Source organism: Mastomys coucha, unplaced genomic scaffold (assembly GCF_008632895.1).
Source record: "Mastomys coucha isolate ucsf_1 unplaced genomic scaffold, UCSF_Mcou_1 pScaffold12, whole genome shotgun sequence".
In the NCBI taxonomy this organism is placed as follows: Eukaryota; Metazoa; Chordata; class Mammalia; order Rodentia; family Muridae; genus Mastomys; species Mastomys coucha.
This window is the reverse complement of record NW_022196894.1, coordinates 44,469,570-44,478,915: the sequence shown is the minus strand read 5'-3', so window position 1 is coordinate 44,478,915 and position 9,346 is coordinate 44,469,570. Positions and strand designations below refer to the sequence as shown.

General features: G+C 40.1%; 1 long non-coding RNA gene across 1 annotated transcript; it reads right to left on the bottom strand.

Annotated features, from left to right (window-relative positions):
• Positions 1–1,442: 1,442 nt before the first annotated feature.
• On the bottom strand, positions 1,443–7,654 carry LOC116086428. The gene is made up of 3 exons (XR_004116922.1): positions 7,158–7,654; positions 6,401–6,458; positions 1,443–1,633 (listed from the first exon to the last, which is right to left on the bottom strand). It is a non-coding gene; the product is annotated as an uncharacterized LOC116086428 (long non-coding RNA).
• Between the last annotated feature and the right edge of the window lie 1,692 nt (positions 7,655–9,346).

Genomic DNA, 9,346 nt, shown 5'->3' with positions numbered 1-9,346 from the left:
CTTAGTCTTCTTAAACTTTTCAGTATAATTTCATATTTATATTTAAATTGTTTTATATGGCTAGTGTTGTGTGTGTAAATACGTATAATGTATACGTAGATATAAATACACATGTGCATACATGTCTAAGCTAGAAGCTGACATCAGGAATCTTCCTCTGTTGTTTTCCATGTTTTTTTTAATTTGGTTCTAAGTATCCTCATGCCTTCACCTCCCAGTGCTGGGCTTACCAAGGTTCATCACCATACCCTGCTGCTTCTAAACAGGTGCCAGGGATCTGAACAAAGGTCCTCATATCCATGTGGCAGGTGTGTTGCTTACAGAGCCATCTCACCAGCTCCCATTATAATTTCCTCAAACCATATAAGATAACATTTGCAGAATTATTTTTCCCAAACCATCTATATATTTTACTTCTATTGATTCTTTTCTAAACACTAATCTCTTATTCTAAAAATCTCTCTCTCTCTCTCTCTCTCTCTCTCTCTCTCTCTCTCTCTCTGTGTGTGTGTGTGTGTGTGTGTGTGTGTGTAAATTTTATATCTGTAGATTTTTCAGGAATAAGCATTGAAGGAAAAAAATTACAGTTTGGAGGTAAGAATATTTGGCAAGTAGAAGCTAGATAAAAGAGAAGGTGAGTCATTTGCATATACCTGAGTAAATTATATTCTATTTTGAGTACTGGTATTATATACCTTAGAGTCTAGCGTTTCACATACCATGAGTCTAAGCTCAATCGTACAAATAATTACCTATCTTTAATAAGTTATTCAATTTGGCTAAAACTAAGTTTTGTCTTTTGCGAACCTTGAGCAAAAATTTTAATAATCAAAAGTTATCTGTTTTACCATTGAAGGCCATGGGAATGCCCATGGCCTGTACTGCCACCTGTTTCCATATTTATGTCTATGCTCACTATTACCAAGGAAGGCCACATTAATGTGCATGGCCGCTGCTGCCACGGAGGGCCATATTGGTGTCCTTGGTCCTGCTGTGGCCATATGCCATGTGGATGTCTGCGGTCCATTTACCACCAAAGGCTATATGGGTGTTGGTGGTCTGTGAGGCTGCCTGAAGCCATGTTGATACCCATGGCCCATGCTGTAGCCAGAAACCATATGGAAGTCCATGTTCTGTGTTGCCACTGACTGTAAAGGGCAAAAAAAGTTTCTTTAGCATTCATATCAATGATGGCAGACTCATAATTGAGAATAAGAGAAATAGAAAGGTTCTGTAGCAACCCCCCCACACACTCCCACCACCTCTAGATAATAAAAAAGAAAGGAAGAAAGGAAATAAAGGAGAAGAGAGGAGAGGAGAGGAGAGGAGAGGAGAGGAGAGGAGAGGAGAGGAGAGGAGAGGAGAGGAAAAGAACAGTCTAGACAGGAAACCATGGAAAATAACTCTTAAAAAATGTAATAGGGATGCTGAAATATATCTCTTCACAGTTGATAGCTTCTGGCTGGGTGGGGTGGAGAAGAACTTAGTTTTCTTTAAGGGGACAGCCACTGGGAGTTTGACCATGATCCGTTCAGTACAACAGAAATTAGATTTACTATTTTTTTCTTCCTTTTTTTCAATGTCTTCTTGTGTTTGAAGGAGGACTGGAAGGTGAGAGGTAACTCTTCGAGGGCTGCAAAGGTGATTGAGATGCATTATGTTGAATTTCCAAATAATTAATAAAAATATCATGTTAATATAAAGAAAAAGAAATGAAGTGACTCCAGTGACTTCACCGACATATCTGTGCTGATGTTAAAAATTTTGATCTGGGCTTCTATCAAAAGCTGAAAGGCTTCACTAAGTTGTAGATTTCATTCAGAAAACAGGTTCTAGAGTCAAAGGAAAGATGAAGTTTCAATGTAATGAGAAACACAGAAAGATGGACCAATGTAACAAAGAGGGTCTCTACAGTTCAAGGTTGAAAAGCCAGAAAAGGAGGAGAAATCCATAGAGGGTTTGTAGTTGAAAATAAGACTATCCCTTAAGCAGGTCAAAAATTGATAAAATTAAGTCACCAAGATTCATGTAGAAACAGAATTTTTCCTAGCCATAGGATATACTGCAGAGACACACTTTCTTGGTTGGCTCTGGGCAAAGCCCTGCATCCCTAACTGGAGACCCTAGGTTAGCTCATGAAAAAATGTCAAAGCAATTACCACTTCATTATAGCTTCAAATGAGGGTATTTTCTTTTCCTAAACAGGATGGTCAAAATGTAAAATGAAATAAGAGACTGCGAAAAAGAAATGGAAGCTCACTGTCATGTCCTCAAAACAACCCAGCAAAAAAGCACAATCTGTGCTTCCCCCAAAGCTTTGCCCTTGGTGGCCTGGACATCATGAACACAAGACTGTTTATCTGGAAAATTGAAAATGAAAATAAGCATCTTGTAAAAATATATATGGCATACTCATTTTCAGACTTTTACCTTGCATAGAAGCATTTGGTTGAAATTAATTTGGCCTTCCATCTGTGAAATTATTGTTTTCAATGGGCTTGGTCATATGATTATTAAATGGCGATTTTAGTGCCATCATTCTTTATTACAGTTTAATATTAGTGTTTTATTATCTATGTAGAAAGCAGAACTGAGGACCGTAACCACATTCATCATGCTTCTACTCTGAGAAAGAATTTAACGAGCCTCACATAAAATGCTACCTTGAGGAAATGTCGCAATTAAAATGGTACAGCTGCTTGGAATACATAAAATTTCCCACTGAGAAACAAACCCAGCAAACTCTGAGCATTGTGGCAGAGGCTGGCATTGTTAGGACTGTTGTATGGAAGCCATGCCTATCCCATCTCTCATGTCTGTGTCTGCATCTCATACAACTAATACATGTGTGGTTGACCGGCACAAGATGCTCAAGCAGTTAGAAAAAGCAGACAATATAGAAGCTCACTCTGTAATTACACAAACATGTTTATTTAATTATTTTTTTAAATTTTAGTGTGTGTGTGTGTGGGTGAGAGAGAGAGGGGGGCAGAGAGAGAGAGAGAGGGAGAGAGAGAGAGAGAGAGAGAGAGCATGTATGGTATTTCATTTGGAAATCAGGTCACCAGGCTTGCTTGACCAGTACCTTTACAGGAAAGGCCACCAGCCCAGCCCAGCACTAGCACTTTAAAACACCTGTTTATTGACCTGCCTGCCATTTCCTTGTCCCTCAAGCCACTGAGTCTCAAATCACTAGGTGTTTTCTAGACCTCATCTGTAAGCTCTTTTGTAAGAGGTGAGGACTTCCACAAGCATTATCTAATACACACCGCCTTTCCCTTTATATGCCTGAGGAAAGAATAGGTATAAGATATATTCACAGGAAAGAAAAACAAGAAAAATGATACCATTCAAGCAGACGTCAGGGAGAGTATCGGTGTAGCCTCATGAAAACGACACCTCCCCTGAATACATTTGTAGTGTGGGCTGAATGGTGAGCGAAGGAGCTAACTGGGATGCTGACATTTTGGCACAGCTTTCTAAGGCACTGATACAAACCTGCAGAAAAAAAAAATCAGGCTTGGAAGCACACCAGTGGCACACATATAATCATTCTGGGAAGTTTATGAGTTATTTACTCATCAAGCTTGAAAATATCAAAGGATAAGTTTGCCTCTTATTAGCATGAAGCCTTTTAAAATGACACTCATGAAATTCTTCCTGCCCTTTTATTTGCAGTTCATCTCTGAAGCACCTCTGTATTACATCTTGAATTACAGAACCACCCACAAATTTCATCCTCTTCTTTTAGGCAAATATTGATTTTGCCCATCACCTAAGCCTGAGCACTTTGGATAGGGTTTGAGTGAATGTCATGTTGCTTTTGGGGGCTGCAAGTACTTAATAAATGAGATATCCTTGGGAACTATGCTCTATTCTGAGGTGCAGTCACAGCTTTTGGAAGGTGTCATTCAAATCTAGGAAGCAGCTTGTTCGTGATAGTTTTTGTCAAGTTAACATAAATGAGACTCCCCTGGGAAGAAGGAACCTTAATTGAGGAATTGCCTCCATCAGATTGGCCTGAAGGTAAGTCTAAAGGTATTTTCTTAATCACTAAGTGATGCAGGAGGTCCCAGTCCTTGGGGGATGGTGCCATTATAAGGATAGAAGCTGAGCAAGCCACACAGAGCAAGCCAGTAAGCAGCATTCCTTATGGTCTCCATACCAGTTTCTGGCCCCAGATTCCTGCCTTAAGTTCTTGTTCTGATCCCCAACAAGAAAGACTATAACTTGGAAGTATAGAAACAAAATAAACTCTTTCTTTTCTGGTTGTTTTTGGCCACTGTGTTTATCACACCTGCTCTCCAGGTGCTTGAGTTGAGACTTGGAGTGTTATTGTATGTGAAAGAGTCTATCCACCATCAGTGGCCTACCTTCAAGCACTCTTCTCGACTATGAGTTACAACAGAGGGCCTCATGCTGTTCTCTGTAAAAGTTTAGGCAGAATCTTGGGGGAGGATAACCAGTTAGCTTGTCATTGAAGTGAACTTCCCTAAGTCCTCAGGCTAGAAAAGCCAGTTCTGGGGAGTCCTGCTCCATCTCCTCTCTGTATAAGTCAGAGAAATTGTTCAACAGGAGCAAAGGCCTTTCTCAGAAGATAGCTTGGCGTTATAGGAGCCAGTCCATTCTGTGGGGAGATGAAGCATAGTAACTGGGTAGGAATGAGCACAGACAGGAGCTAACAGGCCATAAGAAGATTGCAATGCTTAGAGGAACAAGGCTCCAATTTGCTTGCAAAGCAATCATTGAGAAAGAAGCCAGACTCTGTAAGGGATGCACAATAAAGAGCAAGGGAGTAAAGTCTGCGGTTCTTGTTCCTCTTTGAAATCTGTTTGATGTTGAGGAAATCGGTTATTTTTCCTAGCTATATAGTCTATCACTTAATAATAGCACTAACGAGGTATCTAGAAGTAACGAAGAGTTTTCATATTGATCACACTTTACTACAATGGAATAATGTGGAGATAAGAAGAAGTGGGTATAGGAGAAAGGCTACACAGGCTGTTTTCATGAGCTTCTATATGATATGCTTGGACTCAATTAATTTTACTCTTGACCTACAAGGTAGCTAGTCACATTGAACCCATTTTACAAGAGACATGTGGAAGTCAAAGTGGATATATATATATATATTTATATTTATACACACACATATATATGTGTGTGTGTATATATTATATCTAATTGCATCCTACCTCAAAGTGTTGTAAACAGAATTTAGACTAGGGCATTTTTCATAATCCAAAACAAATCTAATATGGTAACTATTTTCAGAAGACAATAATAAAAATATAGAAATAATGGAGAATCGGTACTAAGCTCTGCAAAGATTAAATCACATTTTTCAGTCTCAAGATTGCTGTTGTATTTCTACTGTAAGCAAGACATTGTTGAGAACTTGTGAACTCATCATCAATGACTTCACAAACATTGTTTTGGATTGTGTTAGCTTGCCTATCTCTGTCTATCTTACAGTGGCTTGTAGCTTCCACCTGAATCATTAGGACTTAGGATTTTATGCTTGTCCCTGTTCAGTAGGAAGACCCTTCTCTACCCTTTCAAGTTAGGCCTGGTTGTAAGAGTTATAACAGCTGATAACATATGGGTGCCATGTCATTTCCTCACAAAAGCCTTAAGAACAAGTATGTGATTTGCCATTGTCTCTTTTGATCTGCATTACAGTGATTATCAATTTTTCATAGGTGCTGCATCAGCCCACAGTCTGATGTAAAGTGATGTATCATGGTATTCTTCACTGGCAAGCATCTGATATTTAGTGTGGGGAAAGAATCTTTTGCCAGGCTAAGGCTCTACAGTTTGGAAACTGTTGCTACTGCAACAAAATCTACCCTACCCTACTCTAACTAATGTAGGGTCTATTTCTATTAATCAGAAATAGACACAAAATCAGAAAACAATATATGTATTTCTTCAGCAGAAAAGTTTGTCAACAAAGTAAATTAAGTACCTCAAAAGCATTGAGAGGCTTGAGAATGGTTTAGGTGTTAGGTGATAAGGTGTGGTCTACAGATCAACACTACCGCTTTCACCTATTCCTATAAATAAAGTTTTATTGAGATACTCCCATGTCCATTTTTTTATCCACTGTCTATGGCTATTTTCAAGCTACATCTAAATTTAGGAACTGCAAAGCAGACCACATGGCCAACAAAACCTGTTTATTAGCCTGGTTAATTTTCTGTAACCATTTACAGAAAAGTTATCTTACCTTTTGTCTAGATAAGCATCCTAGAATGGCTTCCTATAGGACAGAGATTCAGTCATCGGCAGAAGTGTGTTTGCTTTCTGCTACCATAACAAAATATCTGAGACAATCAACTTAATATGAGAAAAGGGTTTCGTTCTGAATATTCAGAGGTTTTTTTTCATAATCACTTACCTCTACTGCTTTTGGGTCTGTTGTGGCTCAGGGCAGGAAGCTGCTCACTTCATGTAGGCTAGGAAGCAAATGGGTGAGGAAAGATAGTATTTATTATCTCCTTCAAAGGTGTGTTTAGTGCCCTAACTTCTATCACTGGGCCTTAACACCTCCTCCTGATGATACAGTGGGCTACATACAGATCAAGCCTTTGGCTGTGTCCCTCTGGGGAAACTTTTCCAAAACACGACATAGAGTTGCTGCCACTGAGACCACAAATATAGCTTTGCCTGAAGAAAGAAGACACATCTGCGTGGCAGCAAAGAGAAGCCTGCAGAGCAGAAGCTCATGGAGAGCAGCTTCCTACAAACCGCAGGCCTGAAACACCCTTTGATAGAGCTGCAGGAGGCCGGCTGCTCTGCCTCCCACATCTTGTGCAAGTAAACACATCTCCGGTGGAGTGCCTTCCCATGATTTCAGTATCTTGCCTATGAGAAAATATAAAGTGAGCTTGTCAACGCTCCGGCTCTTCCCCCCGAAGTATAAAGAAGCTGAGATCGAATGAGTCAGCTTCGAGCATTTGGCTCACAGGTTTGTTTGCAGTTCTCATGTTTCTGGGAAAGTCTACCCTAGCTGGCTGCACATGAATCCCCACAGTACACACTTCCTCATGTAAGTTAATCTAGGTGCATTCTTGCGGGTGTTAGACAATACCTTAGAATTGAACTATATAAATGCACAATGTCTCAATTTTATAACAACATCTAAACATATTTACCTCACAGTTCTATGTACCAGTCACGGCAGAGTTGTCGGCTGTCAGTGGTGGCTGATGAATATTCGTCATATAAAACTGTCAAAGCCTCCCAAGGCCATCAACTCCCTTCTACATCAAATACAGTTCTCTTCATTGAGTTCCAGGAATGGCTGCAATCTGGCCCTACTCTAAATCCGCATCATGTCTTGAGTCTGTTTCTCTATTCTGTGCAGGCTGCTCAGCTGTGTGCTCATCTCGCAGCCTCTTACTCTTCCCACCCTTTCTCCTTTCCCCTTTGCCTAGCCAAATTCTCAGACATCAGCCTCTAGAAGCAGTTGTCTGCATTCTTTGTCTCAGTCCCACACTGATCTATCTTTTCCTAGTCAATCCAGCACAATCACCCATGTTACTCTTTCCCTGGCTTTTGTTGCTTAGCTGTATTAAAAGGTTTTGAAAACCTTCCTTGTTCAAATTCTCTTGACCACAAGTTCCTGAACTCTCCGCTCTCCCTGCTGGCAGTTCCTTCTCTTCCTCTGGGACACGGATGGTCTTTCACACCATTCCCAGGCTCTTCTGTCCCCCTGGTGTCCTTAGATTGTCACAGATCACATGTGATTCCCATCATCATGCCGATCATCTGAGGTGGTTTCTGCTTAGTTATAAGGAAAAATACCACTACTACTCACCCATTTTTTTAAATCCTTGTGAAAAGAAATGTTCACTTGTACTACATCCCCAGCCACCCCACCTCTTCTATCTCCTTGTGGAAGGAGAGATTGTCAAATGCTAACTTTGAGAAGAAAAGCCTGGCAATGCTCAGATGGGCATCTTCTTTCTCTTTCTAATCCAAGCACAGAGTACACATGTTCCTTCATCCCTCTGTTCTTCAGGCTTCCAGCAAGGGTGCATCTGTGTGATACATCTCTGCCTCGTAGAAACAGGTGGCTCTGTCCATTTGCAGGTTTCCTTTTAGCAAAGAGAGCTCCTGCAGTCAAAGTCAAGTTCAGCAATATCAGATATATAGGTGATAAAAGCAAAAAAAAAGTTTATTCTCCATATTTTTGATTCATGTCATGTATAAATTAAAATTCGATAGAAGATGTAGTATCTCATAATTGGCTCACAACACTTGCAGAATTGCATTCTGCTTTGAGAATACCCAGTTTGCTTCAATGTGGAAAATTTTTATTTTTGAACATAAGCTATTTTGTTCAGATATTATATTATGAACTCAGAGCAAACACTATAGATTCTAAATGAATGAAATAGTTTTGCTTCTTTATTCATTCATCTGGCAGCAGTAATACATTGAGCAACTGTTCCACATGCTGCATATAAATCAATTAAAATGAATGAATGGAAAATAATTCATGCTTTCATCTCATGATTCTTAAAAGAGAAGGATGTTAGAAGATGTTGGTTTTGAGAGCAGAAGCATAAAAGAAAAGAAATATAAAAAACAGAAGGAAGGAGGGACAAAAGGGGAGGAATGGAAGGAGGGTTGGGGAGGGAAAACAGAAGAGGAAAGGAAAGGAAAGGGGAAGAGGAGAGGAAGATGGAAGGATGGATAGAGGACATGAAGAAATTCAATTATGATTTCCTTTTTCCTGGGGGTCTTGTTCAGTTATATAAGGCTGGTTATGCTTGAACTCTGGGATCTCCTGTCTCAGCCTTCTAGGTAGCTTACAATACAGGTATTCATCAAGCTTCTATTGTGATTTTCAATAAGTTGATGAATGTCAGTCTTTCTGAGTGATTGGGTGGAAGGTAGGGAAGTAGCCATGTAAATATCTGGGTATAGTGGCTTAAGTCAGAATGAGCAGTTAGTGGATAAAACCTTATGCGAGCTGTATTTGTCTTGCACTGTGAATGTGAAAGAGGTCTGTGTGGCCAAAAAGAAACAAAAAGGAAGAAATTTAACAGATGAGGACAGAAATGAAGTCCTGAACCAAAGCACAGAATGCCTTATAGGGTTGGCTATGGCAGCACTTGGGTATTGGCTTTGTCTCAGTGTTCCTGTGTGAGGAACGATCCCTGTGGGAGCAAAGATGGATGCAATAGGACAGTTAGATGACTCTGTAGAGAGGAGGATGGCTCAGAATCAACTGGTGGCAGGAATGCGGAAAGCAGTCAGGTTTGGGGCATAATATGAAAAGAAGCAACCAGGGTCCATAAAGAAGTGGGCCAGACTGGCTGCCAGTTAAAGAAAG